Source organism: Anomaloglossus baeobatrachus, chromosome 2, assembly GCF_048569485.1.
Source record: "Anomaloglossus baeobatrachus isolate aAnoBae1 chromosome 2, aAnoBae1.hap1, whole genome shotgun sequence".
NCBI lineage: Eukaryota > Metazoa > Chordata > Amphibia > Anura > Aromobatidae > Anomaloglossus > Anomaloglossus baeobatrachus.
In genome coordinates this window covers 731,909,553-731,923,512 of record NC_134354.1, presented here as the reverse complement: position 1 = coordinate 731,923,512, position 13,960 = coordinate 731,909,553, and positions in this window count along the sequence as shown.

The following is a 13,960-nucleotide window of genomic DNA, read 5'->3' as shown; positions in this document are numbered from 1 at the left end:
ACATCGTTTAGTTTTCGATGGGCAGCCCAATCCCTAAATTACCTGGGGGTACGTCTGACCAGTGACTTGGGTCTACTTTACTCACAGAACTTCCCATCTCTGTTATCTAGTATCAGGAAAGACTGTGACAGATGGGGGAAATTATTATTCTCCTGGTTTGGCAGATGCCAGATATATAAAATGAATGTCCTACCCAGAATTCTTTACCTGTTACAGGCGCTCCCAATCAAAATACCGTCTGGATTCTTCAAATCTCTGGAATCCATTCAGTCTTCGTTCATTTGGGGAGGTAAATCGGCACGCATAAAAAGAGCTATCTTACACAGGACCAAGGGGGGTGGGGGGATTGGGTTGCCAGATATAAGAAGATATCACTTAGCTGGACATCTTACTAGAATGATTGACTGGTGCAGGAACGGGTCTCAGAAGGCGTGGATACAGATAGAGCAGTCCTTTTCACCAATACCCCTCAACAAATTACCGTGGGTACTCTCTGAGGTCCCTGCAAGATTGAAATCACATCCAACTATCGGACCAACCGTGACATACTGCAATACTGGGAAGGTGCAATCGGAGTTGATACCCAGACACTCGAGCCTGACACCGATCTTGAGCCATCCTGCTTTTGAACCAGGTAGAAGAGACCCGGTATTTCAGGCATGGGTTCGGGGCGGGGTGGACCGGGTGGAAGACTTTGGGATTCGGGACAACTGGCCGCAGGTGGAGGGTTTGGGGGTTAGACAGGATCCCATCCCACTGGGTCTATGGAGATGCTTACAATTGACACATTTTTTCAGTAGTCTCCCAGCTAGGACCCACTTTCAACGTCCTAAGACACAGTTTGAAAAATTGTGTATGGGTTCAGGCACAATACGACATTCGCTTTCAGTGGTTTATTCACTTTTGTCTTCGTCCCCTGACCAGCAACTTCCCCCGTTTGCTTCACAATGGGAATGTGATTTGGGTATCCAGCTGACACCAATACAGTGGGAACGGATCTTCAGATTGGCACACACATCTTCCATTAGCTCCAGGTTCCAGGAGGCTAGCTATAAACTGTTATCCAGATGGTACAGAGTACCCTCCAGGTTACATGTCATGTTTCCAACAGTAGACCCCACATGTTGGAGATGTGGCACAGCAGAGGGTAACATTTTACATGTGTTTTGGGGGTGTGAGGCGATCCGGCCCTTCTGGAAGGGAGTGTCCGACACCATTCGCCAGGTTACTGGCAATGACGAGGAGCTGGGACCTGCTGCTGCCCTATTGCATCACTGTGGGGTCCCTGAAAAAACCTACAAGAATTCTTTGAGGAAATTCCTTATTATGGCTGCAAGAGTATGCATACCTGAAAGATGGAGGAGCACGACCCCTCCCACGTTGGTCCAATGGATCAATAAGGTCAATGACCTCATGTACATGGAGGATTTAACCTCCTCGCTGCATGATACATATGAGAAATTCTGGTCCACTTGGCGAGAATGGTTGGACTTCCAACATTCAGAGGAATATAGCGTCCTGGTGGGGGGCGATGTGGCTGCCGATGGAACCGCAGTCCGCAACACTTAGCTGAACTCCCCTCCCTACCCCCCCCCCGCTTCCCTCCCTCTCTTCCCCCCCCTCTCTTCCCCTCCCCCTCCCATCTTTCTTCCTACTTTTCTATTCTTCTCACACTGATTGCCTAATAACTTTTCTTTCTTCTCTAGCCTTTCTATCTTTCTTGTTTCACATGTATTTGTGAGTCACCTTCGTTATCTGTTTTAATGTGAATCTGTATTAAAGCAAAAATGTGGTGGAACCTAGACTTATCAGGAACCCGGGAGGAGATATATGAAGGAACGTTATTCAGCAAGATACAAATATATATTTCCCGTTTGGCATCTTGTTAATGATATATGTATTGTAGTGCAAATTGGCCTGATTGGTCATAAGAACTGTATTATGTTATGTTGAAGGTTTTCACTTAAAAATAAAGAATTTAAAAAAAAGAATTTCAGTCTCTCCATGTGCAAAACTGATAGAGACATACCCCAAGCGACTTGCAGCTGTAATCGCAGCAAAAGGTGGCGCTACAAAGTATTAACTTAAAGGGGATGAATAATATTGCATGCCCCAATTTTCAGTTTTTTATTTTTTACAGAAGTTTAAAATAAGCAATACATTTCGTTCAACTTCACAACTGTGTCCCACTTATTGATTCTTCATCACAAAATTTACATTTTTTTATCATTATGTTTGAAGCCTGAAATGTGGAAAAAGGTTGACAAAATCAAGGGGGCCGAATACTTTCGCAAGGAACTGTATATTCTATAGAGTAAATTACACACAGAGGGATCTATTTCAAGTGTTTATTTCTGTTAATGTTGATGATTATGGCTTACAGCCAATGAAAACCCAAACGTCATTATCTCAGAAAATTAGAATCATTACCACAAAACACCTGCAAAGGCTTTCTAAGCACTTAAAATGGGCCCTTAGTCTGGTTCAGTAGGCTACACAATTATGGGGCAGACTGCTGACCAGAAGTCAGTCATGGACACACCTCACAAGGAGGGTAAGCCACAAAAGGTCATTGATAAAGAAGCTGGCTGTTCACAGAGTGCTGTATCCAAGCATATTAATGGAAAGTTGAGTGGAAGGAAAAAGTGTGGTAGAAAAAGGTGCACAAGCAACCCAACCGGGGTAACCGCAGGCTTGATAGAATTATTAAGAAATGTCCATTCAAAAATTTGAGGGAGATTCACAAGGAGTGGACTGCTGCTGGAGTCAGTGCTTCAAGAGCCACCACACACAGATGTATCCAGGACATGGGCTACAACTGTCACATTGCTTGTGTCAAGCCACTCATGACCTTTAGACAACGAAGCATGTTACCTAGGCCAAGGAGAAAAATAACTGGACTGAGGGAATTGAGCTCTGTAATTGACAGACCGCTGTATCTCATCTTTTTAGACTTGCTTGTAACAGGGTTGGTGCCTCAGGATTGGAGGATTGCTGATGTGGTACCGATATTTAAGAAAGGTAATAGGGTACCATGTTTCCCCGAAAGTAAGACAGTGTCTTACATTCTTTTTACCCCCAAAAGTGCCACTATGTCTTACTTTCGGGGTATGTCTTATATTGGAAAAAATCCCACAGAAATCGCAGCAAGTCTCCATGCAATGTACCGTATGGGGACTTGCCGCGATTGCGCCCTAAGTGTACTGCAAGTTAAGGAAACTTAACCACCAGCGGCTGCACATGAGGGCACTGAGGCTGCGTGATTTTGTATGTTGTCCATGGTCCTGATGGACCACGGACAACATTACTGCAACATTTCAACATCTCTCGGTAGCCGAGCGTTCAGCTGAGCGCCCGACCACCGGCATGTGTCAGCTCTCAGCTGAGTGCTAAGCCGCCGGCATGTCAGGGCGCTCAGCTGAGCGCCCGACCGCCGGCATGTGTCAGCTCTCAGCTGAGCGCTAAGCCGCCGGCATGTCAGGGCGCTCAGCTGGATCAACAATTGATACAAAAAGGCACCAGGGTTCAGGATGATAAATGACAACTTGGCATGGACCTTGATTAGTGCGAATAATATAAATTTTATTATACATGGGGTGAAAAAAACACTCACATTTAAAATCATTTAAAAACAGACATACAAAATACTGTTTCCTGCATGGTTCAAACCTGGCACATGTTCAATAATTCAGGGTAAACATATATAATCCAAGATGGAGAATGGACTCTGTCCCCTAGGGAACTCTAAGTACTCTATATATGCATCCCATATACAATCAAGTGTGCCTGCATTGCACCTACTGGTTTTGAAAAGCCCGAAGACTACCACCAAGTAATATAAATCACAGCTGAAATAGCCAGATTTAAGTCTAAATAACGACTATACAGGATTACCCAGGCAGCAATGCAAGGTGCAGGAAACTCAGTACAGGACCGCCGGCATGTGTCAGCTCTCAGCCGCCGGCAAGTCAGGGCGCTCAGCTGAGCGCTTTGCCGCCGGCAAGTCAGGGCGCTCAGCTGAGAGCTGTCACATTCCGGCGGCATGTCAGGGCGCTCAGCTGAGCGCTCGGCCGCCGGCATGTCAGGGCGCTCAGCTGAGCGCTCGGCCGCCGGCATGTCAGGGCGCTCAGCTGAGCGCTCAGCCGCTGTAACTGTACTGTAAAGAAGAAAAAAATAAATAAATACATTTTTACTACGTCTTACTTTCGGGGCACGTCTTACATTAGCCGACCCCCCCAAAACCCCCACTACGTCTTACTATCGGGGGTGTCTTACTATCGGGGAAACACGGTAGATCCAGGCAACTACCATCCAGTAAGCCTGACATCAGTAGTATGCAAAGTTTTTGAGGGCATTTTAAGGGATGACATGCAAAAATATATTGCAGAAAATAATATAATAACTGACAAACAGCATGGATTCATGAAAGATAAGTCGTGTCTAACCAACCTGTTGGGGTTCTATGAGGGGGTAAGTGCAAACCTGGATATTGGTAATGCAGCTGATGTGATTTATTTGGACTTTGCAAAGGCATTTGATACTGTACCACATAATAGCCTTATACTAAAGCTCCAGAAGCAAGGACTGGGGGAAACTATATGCAACTGGGTAAGGAATTGGCTAAAAGATAGGAAACAAAGAGTAGTCATAAATGGTACATTCTCTAAATGGGCTATAGTCAGCAGTGGGGGCCGCAGGGATCTGTGCTAGGACCGATTCTTTTTAATCTCTTTATTAATGACCTTGTGGATGGGATTGATAGTACAGTGTCAGTCTTTGCTGATGACACCAAACTATGTAGGATATTAAAAACTGATAGTACAATATTACAAAAAGATCTGGATAAGATGTCAGAATGGGCAGATACTTGGCAGATGAGATTTAATGTTGATAAAGGTAAAGTAATGCACCTAGGACGGAGTAATTCTATAACTGCGTATACATTAAATGGAAGTAAACTCGGGACTACAGAACAGGAGAAGGACTTGGGTATTCTCATTACAAATAAGCTGAGCAGCAGCACTCAATGTCAAGCAGCAGCTGCAAAAGCAAACAAGATTCTAGGGTGTATAAAAAGAGAGATTAGATCCCGCGATCCGAACGTATTGTTACCCCTCTATAAATCACTTGTAAGGCCACATCTGGAATATGGGATCCAGTTTTGGGCTCCACATTTTAAAAAGGACATTCAGAAGTTAGAGTCAGTTCAAAGGCGGGCAACTAGACTATTACAAGGAATGGAAGGCCTCCCATATGATGACAGGTTGAAAAAGTTAGATATGTTTAGCTTAGAAAAAAGATGTCTCAGAGGAGATCTCATTTATATGTATAAATACATGTGTGGTCAATATAAAGGACTGGCACATGACTTATTTCTTCCGAAGACAATACTAAGGACCAGGGGGCAGAAAAAGAAAAGCGATTCCAACAGCTAAATAGGAAAGGGTTCTTTACAGTTAGAGCAGTCAGACTGTGGAATGCCCTACCAAAAGAGGTAGTGTCGCGGACGGGTGCTGCCTCCGCTGCGGCAATCGGGGCTGCTCGGATCCGGGATCGTGTCCTGGGCTCGAGTGGTGGCCGGACCCGGGGCTCGTGCAACCGCCTGTCCTTGCACACAGTGAAAAAGGGAGGTATTTACAGGGGAGATTGTCTGTGACGCCACCCATGGGTTGCGGTGATGGGATGGTGGCACCGCCGCTGCCTTGTATGGGGGTGCCCGGGGTTGATGGAGCAGGGCAGCAAGGTGGGATCCCCTCCACGGGTAGGGGAGGTGAAGTAAGGGACCCGGTTGTGGAGTAAGGAGCAGGGCCAGGGCATTGTTGACAGGTTGGACCCGGTGACACTGGTGTACTCACGATTACGAATAATCAACACAGAGTCTGTACTGTAAACCAAGGCCGGATGCCGGTTGCCTCTGGAGGGGTGTGCTGGTCCCGCACATGGGTTAGCAATGTAGGGGCCCTTCCTCCTGCACTTGTGTCTTGTGGTGTGTGGATTAACCCGCTTGGAACTGGAGAAATCCGCTTCCCTGAAGCTTTTGGATGCAGAGGGAGCCATTGCGCGCAGACAATGACCCGTGGGACTTCAATGGATTCTTGGCGGACACCCTGTCCCCCGTGTTGGGCTTCCGGTCTGCTCTATCTGGGCTGCTCTCTTCGGGAACAAGGCCTGGTACCTTGTCCTGCTGGTCAATTAACAAGGGGCTTGAAGATTTCCTCCTCCTAGGGTCCAGGTACGCCGCCCGTGCACGATCTTTGGACCGGATTCCCGTCGTCGGTACTGGCGGGCTACAACCCTGCCCCAGTCCACTTCAGGTCTCCCGCAACTGAGTTTCCGTCTCCTGTGACCCTACAGAGCCGTCTGCCACCTAGTTGATCCTCCCGTGATCCCAGGGCTCCAACCCTGACCACACTGCACTTCAGCTCCTGTCACCGACTCCAACTCAACTTCCACTCTGACTAGACTGACTGGTTCCCACCCAGTGTCACCTCAAGACCCCTAGGTGGGCATTCCCATCCATCTGGTCCCGCCCACTGGTATGTCCTGGCTGTCATGGGGGGGCAACTAGGATTTGTGGCTGGTTTTCTTATGTGTGGGATGTGTGCTGTTAATTCCCAAGGAGGAGGTGATTCCTGTACCCTTTGTGGGGGGTACAGTGATCTGTGATTACCTGGTTTTGCCAGGGCGTCACAGTAGTAATGGCAGATACTATAACAACTTTTAAAAAAGGGCTGGATGATTTCCTCAGTACACACAACATTGTTGGTTATAAATGACTTAGTGACCAAATGTAGAACTGGTGGAGGAAGGTTGAACTAGATGGACCTAGGTCTTTTTTTCAACCTAATTAATTATGTAACTATGTTGCTCAGTGTCCAAGGTGTTGTTTTCAGATGAAAGTAAATTTTGTATTTAATTTGGAAATCAAGGTCCCAGAGTCTGGAGGAAGAATGGCCACAATCCAAGCACCTTGAGGTCTAGTGTGAAGTCTCCACTATCAGTGATGGTTTGGGGAGCCATGTCATCTGCTGGTGTAGTCCACTGTGTTTTATGAAGTCCAAAGTCAGCACAGCTGTCTACCAGGAAATTTTACAGCACATCATGCTTCCCTCTGCCAACAAGCTTTTTGGAGATGGAAATTTAATTTTCCAGCAGGACTTGGCACCTGTCCACACTGCAAAAAGTACCAATACCTGGTTTACTAACCACAGTATCACTGTGCTTGATTGGCCAGCAAACTCGCCTGACCTAAACCCCATTGAGAATTTATGGGGTATTGTCAAGAGGAAGATGAGAGACACCAGACCTAACAATGCAGACAAGCTGAAGGCTGCTATCAAAGCAACCTGGGCTTCCATAACACCTCAGCATAGCCACAGGCTGATCACCTCCATGCCACGCCACATTGATGCAGTAATTCATGCAAAAGGAGCCACAACCAATTATTGAGGCATTTACTGTACAGACTTTTCAGTAGGTGCCAACATTTCTGAGTTTAAAATAATTTTTTTCAGTTGGTCTTAAATAATATTCTACTCTTCTGAGATAATGACTTTTGGGTTTTCATTGGCTGTAAGCCATAATCATCAACATTAACAGAAATAAACACTTGAAAAAGATCACTCTATGTGTAATGACTATATATAATATATGTGTTTCCTTTTTGTATTGAATTACTGAAATAAATTAACTTTTTGATGATATTCTAATTTATTGAGATAAACTTGTAGGTCGTTTGATGGGTGCGAAATTTTCCCCATCCTTAGCAAATCTTTATATGATTTGATGGGAGGAGACCATTCTATATATGCCTACCTGCCTATCCTTTCATGCACCACATAATCTGGTATGGCAGATATATCGATGATGTAATATTTATATGGTGCAATGATGATACTGTCACCCATTAGTTTTTTCTGCATTTATCATTTAAAAAAGTGATAATCTAAACTTGAAGTTCACAGGTGACTTTTTGCCCTCTGTCACTCCCTTTTCTGGATGTTTACCTTTTAGGTGATGTTTCTTCCAACTGTATAAAAACTAACCTATACCAAAAAACTGTTAATGGTAATTCTGTTTTACATGCCACCACCTGTCATCCCCACATGTCATTAAGAATCTTCCAGTGGGCGATTATATCAGGGCCCGTCGTGCCTGTTCTGATGATTCTTCCTTTCACTCAGAATGTCATACCTTGAGAAAAAGGTTATTTCCAAGAGGATATTGTAATGCTTGTCTTACTTGGGCTCAACAAATACCTGTGTTCAAAATAATGGGATGATTTGTCAAACATCACAACTTGGTCTCGTGAAAAGACCAGTTTTCCACCAGTTCATCTTCAACTCCACAAGTTATTATTATTATTATTATTTATTATTATAGCGCCATTTATTCCATGGCGCTTTACAAGTGAAAGGGTATACGTACAACAATCATTAACAGTACATAACAGACTGGTACAGGAGGAGAGAGGACCCTGCCCGCGAGGGCTTACAGTCTACACCTTTGTTACATCTTTCAGTACTAATTACTGTGACATCTGCCACATATTTAGATAAATGTATCTGTCTTATTTCAGGATGATAAAATAGCCAAGATTCTCGGGTCTGGGGTACATCATTCTGCATGGAAATTATCAGTATCTCTAGGGAACATTCTTTCACCCAGTGTCTTTTGTGACCACAAACCTGGTTCACAAGCTTGGCTTAACTACAAGGGTAATTTTAAATATGGGTGTTGTGAGATGTATCTAAAGGCCCCGTTACACAAAACGACATCGCTAACGAGATATCGCTGGGGTCATGGAATTCGTGATGCACATCCGGCCTTGTTAGCAACGTCGTTGCATGTGACACTTACGAGCGACCGCTTACGATCCCAAATACTCACCAAATCGTTGATTGTTGACACGTCGTTCATTTTCAAAATATCGATACTCGTTTGGGACGCAGGTTGTTCATCGTTCCTGAGGCAGCACACATTGCTACGTATGAAACCCCGGGAACGACAAACAACAGCATTCCTGCATCCTCAAGCAATGAGGTGGGAGTGACATTCATTCGGCTGCTCTCCGCCCCTCCAATTCTATTGGTGGCCTGCTGTGTGACATCGCTGTGACGCGCACGAACCGCCCCCTTTAAAAAGAGGTTGTTCGCTGGCCACAGCAACGTCGTTAGGAAGGTAAGTTCATGTGACGTGTACCGGCGATATTGTTCACCACGGGCAGAGATTTGCCCGTGGTGCACAAAAGACGGGGGGCGGGTACGATCGCTAGTGGATGTCGCTGCGTGTAAAGCAGCCTTTATGCAAACTTATTTGAAATTATCTGAATTTTCCACTGGTAATTCACCTAATATGTATAGCATTACCAGTTTCATCAATTGCAATATGACTCATTTCATCTACCTTGCAGCATGTTATGATTGTGGGATGTGCTATGTGGGCTGCACTACATGTAAGCTGAAAACTTGTATTGCAGAACATGTCCGTGACTCTGTCCCCGACCCCCTAGCCATCAAGAGGTCTATGTTTCGCCTCTTTAGACATTTTCTAGAAAAACATCAAGGTAACATCCCTTCCCTCACGATCCATGGTATTGAAAGGGTTAACCGCCTGGCCAGGGGTGGCGATAGGTTCAAACTATTGTTAAGGCATGAGCATTTTGGATACTTAAGCTTTACACTAGGCATCCAAAAGATCTAAACTATAGGACTGATTTGCTATATCTTTATTGATTTTTTTTCTACGTTTTTAACTTCATTACCATTACCTTTTAAACTAGGATCTGGGGGGAGGGAGGGTAGTGGAGCAAAAAAGGGGATAGATAGAGCAGATAGAGACAGTGAGATGGTAGGGGTCAATGAAGGATTAGGGGGGGATGGGACATGCAAGGAACGTAGGGAGGCTAGGAGTAATAAAGGTGTTAATAGGATTAAATGTCTACTGGCAAATGCAAGAAGTCTTGCAAACAAAATGAATGAATTGGAGACTCTTATGTCAACCATGGATTATGATGTGGTGGGCATTACGGAAACCTGGCTGGATGAAAGCCATGACTGGGTGACAAACATACAGGGTTATAGTACATTTAGGAGGGACAGGAAAGACAAAAAAGGTGGTGGGGTGTGTATATTTATCAAATCTAACCTAAAACCTGTGTTGAATGATGACATTGGGGGGAACTGCAACAATGTAGAGTCAGTATGGGTAAATGTACATGGGGAGGAGAATAATGGAAAAATGCTAATTGGAGTTTGCTATAAGCCTCCTAACATACTTGAACAAATAGAGGGTGAAATGGTGGAACAAATTGAAAAGGCAGCTAATAATAATAATCGGGTTCTTATTATGGGGGATTTCAACTATCTAGACATACAGTGGGACATAGAATCTTCTGGTTGTGCTAAAAGCTGTAAATTATTATCTACCATTCAAGACCATTTCCTCTCTCAGATGGTAGATGAACCGACGAGGGGAGATAATTTGCTAGATTTGGTCCTGTCAAATAGACCGGATACAATTTCAGATCTACAGGTCCGGGAGCACTTGGGCACCAGCGATCATAATATGGTAAGCTTCAACGTAATATTCAATAGAACATTTCAAAGGGGAAATGCTAAAACCTGGAATTTTAGGAAAGCTGATTTCAACAAATTAAGGGAAGAGCTTAAATGTGTAGATTGGGACAAAGTCATGGTAACTGGGGATACTGAACATAAATGGGGAAAGTTTAAGGATATATTGCTAGAGTCCTGTAAAAAACTTATACCCTCTGGTAATAAAACGTCCCGGAATAAAAATAAACCACTATGGATAAATAAGACTGTACAAAGTATAATAAAACAAAAACAAAGGGCGTTTAAAATCTTGAAGGCTGAGAATACAGAAATAGCATTGCAGGAGTATAAAGATATCAATAGGCAATGCAAAAAAGAAATCAAACAAGCAAAACTAGCTACTGAAACAAAAATCGCCAATGACATTAAAATAAATCCCAAAATCTTTTATAAATACATTAATGCCAAAAGGAAAACAAAGGATAGTATTGGCCCCTTAAAATATAATAACAAGTTAGTTATAGAGGACAAACAAAAGACTGAGATATTAAATAGGCATTTCTCATCTGTGTTCACCAAGGAACTGACTGTACCAGGCATCATTCAACAAGTGAAAAATCAAAGTCCACCACCCGATATAATTAATTTAACACAAGAAGAAGTACGCCTACGTCTGAGTAAATTAAACATTGACAAATCCCCAGGGCCAGATGGCATTCATCCACGAATATTGAGGGAATTGAGCTCCGTAATTGACAGACCGCTGTATCTCATCTTTTTAGACTCGCTTGTAACAGGGTTGGTGCCTCAGGATTGGAGGATTGCTGATGTGGTACCGATATTTAAGAAAGGTAAGAGGGTAGATCCAGGCAACTACCGTCCAGTAAGCCTGACATCAGTAGTATGCAAAGTTTTTGAGGGCATTTTAAGGGATGACATGCAAAAATATGTTGCAGAAAATAATATAATAACTGACAGACAGTATGGATTCATGAAAGATAAGTCGTGTCTAACCAACCTGTTGGGGATCTATGAGGGGGTAAGTGCAAACCTGGATATTGGTAATGCAGCTGATGTGATTTATTTGGACTTTGCAAAGGCATTTGATACTGTACCACATAATAGGCTTATACTAAAGCTCCAGAAGCAAGGACTGGGGGAAACTATATGCAACTGGGTAAGGAATTGGCTAAAAGATAGGAAACAAAGAGTAGTCATAAATGGAACATTCTCTAAATGGGCTATAGTCAGCAGTGGGGGCCGCAGGGATCTGTGCTAGGACCGATTCTTTATAATCTCTTTATTAATGACCTTGTGGATGGGATTGATAGTAAAGTGTCAGTCTTTGCTGATGACACCAAACTATGTACGATATTAAAAACTGACCTTGATAGTATAATATTACAAAAAGATCTGGATAAGATGTCAGAATGGGCAGATATTTGGAAAATGAGATTTAATGTTGATAAATGTAAAGTAATGCACCTAGGACGGAGTAATCCTATAACTGCGTATACATTAAATGGAAGTAAACTCGGGACTACAGAACAGGAGAAGGACTTGGGTATTCTCATTACAAATAAGCTGAGCAGCAGCACTCAATGTCAGGCAGCAGCTGCTAAAGCAAACAAGATTCTAGGGTGTATAAAAAGAGAGATTAGATCCCGCGATCCCAACGTATTGTTGCCCCTCTATAAATCACTTGTAAGGCCACATCTGGAATATGGGATCCAGTTTTGGACTCCACATTTTAAAAAGGACATTCAGAAGTTAGAGTCAGTTCAAAGACAGGCAACTAGACTACTACAAGGAATGGAGGCCGCCCATATGATGACAGGTTGAAAAAGTTAGATATGTTTAGCTTAGAAAAAAGACGTCTCAGAGGAGATCTCATTTATATGTATAAATACCTGTGTGGTCAATATAAAGGACTGGCACATGACTTATTCCTTCCGAAGACAGTACTAAGGACCAGGGGGCATACACTGCGAGTGGAAGAAAAGCGATTCCGACAGCTAAATAGGAAAGGGTTCTTTACAGTGAGAGCAGTCAGACTGTGGAATGCCGACCACAAGAGGTAGTAATGGCAGATACTATAACGGCTTTCAAAAAAGGCTGGATGATTTCCTCAGTACACACAACATTGTTGGTTATAAATGACTTAGTGACAAAATGTAGAACTGGTGGAGGAAGGTTGAACTAGATGGACCTAGGTCTTTTTTCAACCTTAATAACTATGTGTCACAAACCACCGGGGGGGTCACTCAGAAATCCCCCGCGCTGGCTACCAGTACGTCACAATCGGGGGGTAACAAGTGGGGGTCACCCCTCCTTTATACCTCCCGACCGACAGACAGAGCACGTGACGCGCTCTCTAGCGCCCCTCTTATAGTCAGGCCAATTATGGAATTGCCCGACCATAAGCCAGGAGGCCGCTATACTACTTATGCCGATTATTGAAGGGTCCCCGGTGAGAGTAAGGTATATATTCCCCCGACCTCCGCGGGCGGAATATATAAAATCTCCCCGAATCTCACTGGCCTCCCCACAATAATCCTTGGCACAATTCGCTGCCACCAACCGATTTACGGTAACTATTAGCCGAACACACAGACGTGGGATTCAAGATCGAGATAACAGAACAGCCCAAGATTAATTATATAATTTAATCAGCCTAAAGCACACTAGAACTACAATATATACAATAGGGAATCTACAGAATATACAGTTATGTCAGAGTACAGTTACAATCAAAGCATGGGTTACAAACAGGCATACACAGTTCCAGCAGTTACCTTGTTGCGTCTGGCCACAGGGGGGCGCTGTAGACCAGGTTTCCAGGAACTCCCTCACAGGTCTTTCCCAACCAGGCCCCCGAGCAGAAGAACACTGGAAAATGGCCGAAGTAGGGTTATCAACCTGGGCAGATCCAGGTCCCCTCCTACCTTAGTGACCTCACAGGGAAGCACTGCCACTCCCCCTGCATGGATCAGAATTATCCAGCAAAGGGGATATTGGCCATAACTTTGCCTGGGAGCGTCGTAGGCGGACGCCAATGCTCTCATTGTGACAGTTATGAATTTAGCTACAGAACGAGGGGACTCATGACCTGTCTGCCAGTTCCCCATTGGCTGATATCACGCCTGGGGCATCTCCCAATGTCCTGCTCCCATAAAAAGGGGGTGCCGGCATCGTCCACATGCGGAGACACCATTTTTATGGTTGCCATATTTATCGGAAATATGGCTTGCGAGATATGAACCATTTTTTACTGGAGTCGTTCTGTCTGGCTACTTCCAGAGCCTTGCTAATTAGATAGCAGCTCCTACTACAGGGTGACGGCAGGGAGTCATCCTGTGTCCATTGTCCTAAAGCCACCTAATTTCCATATCACAGGACATGGC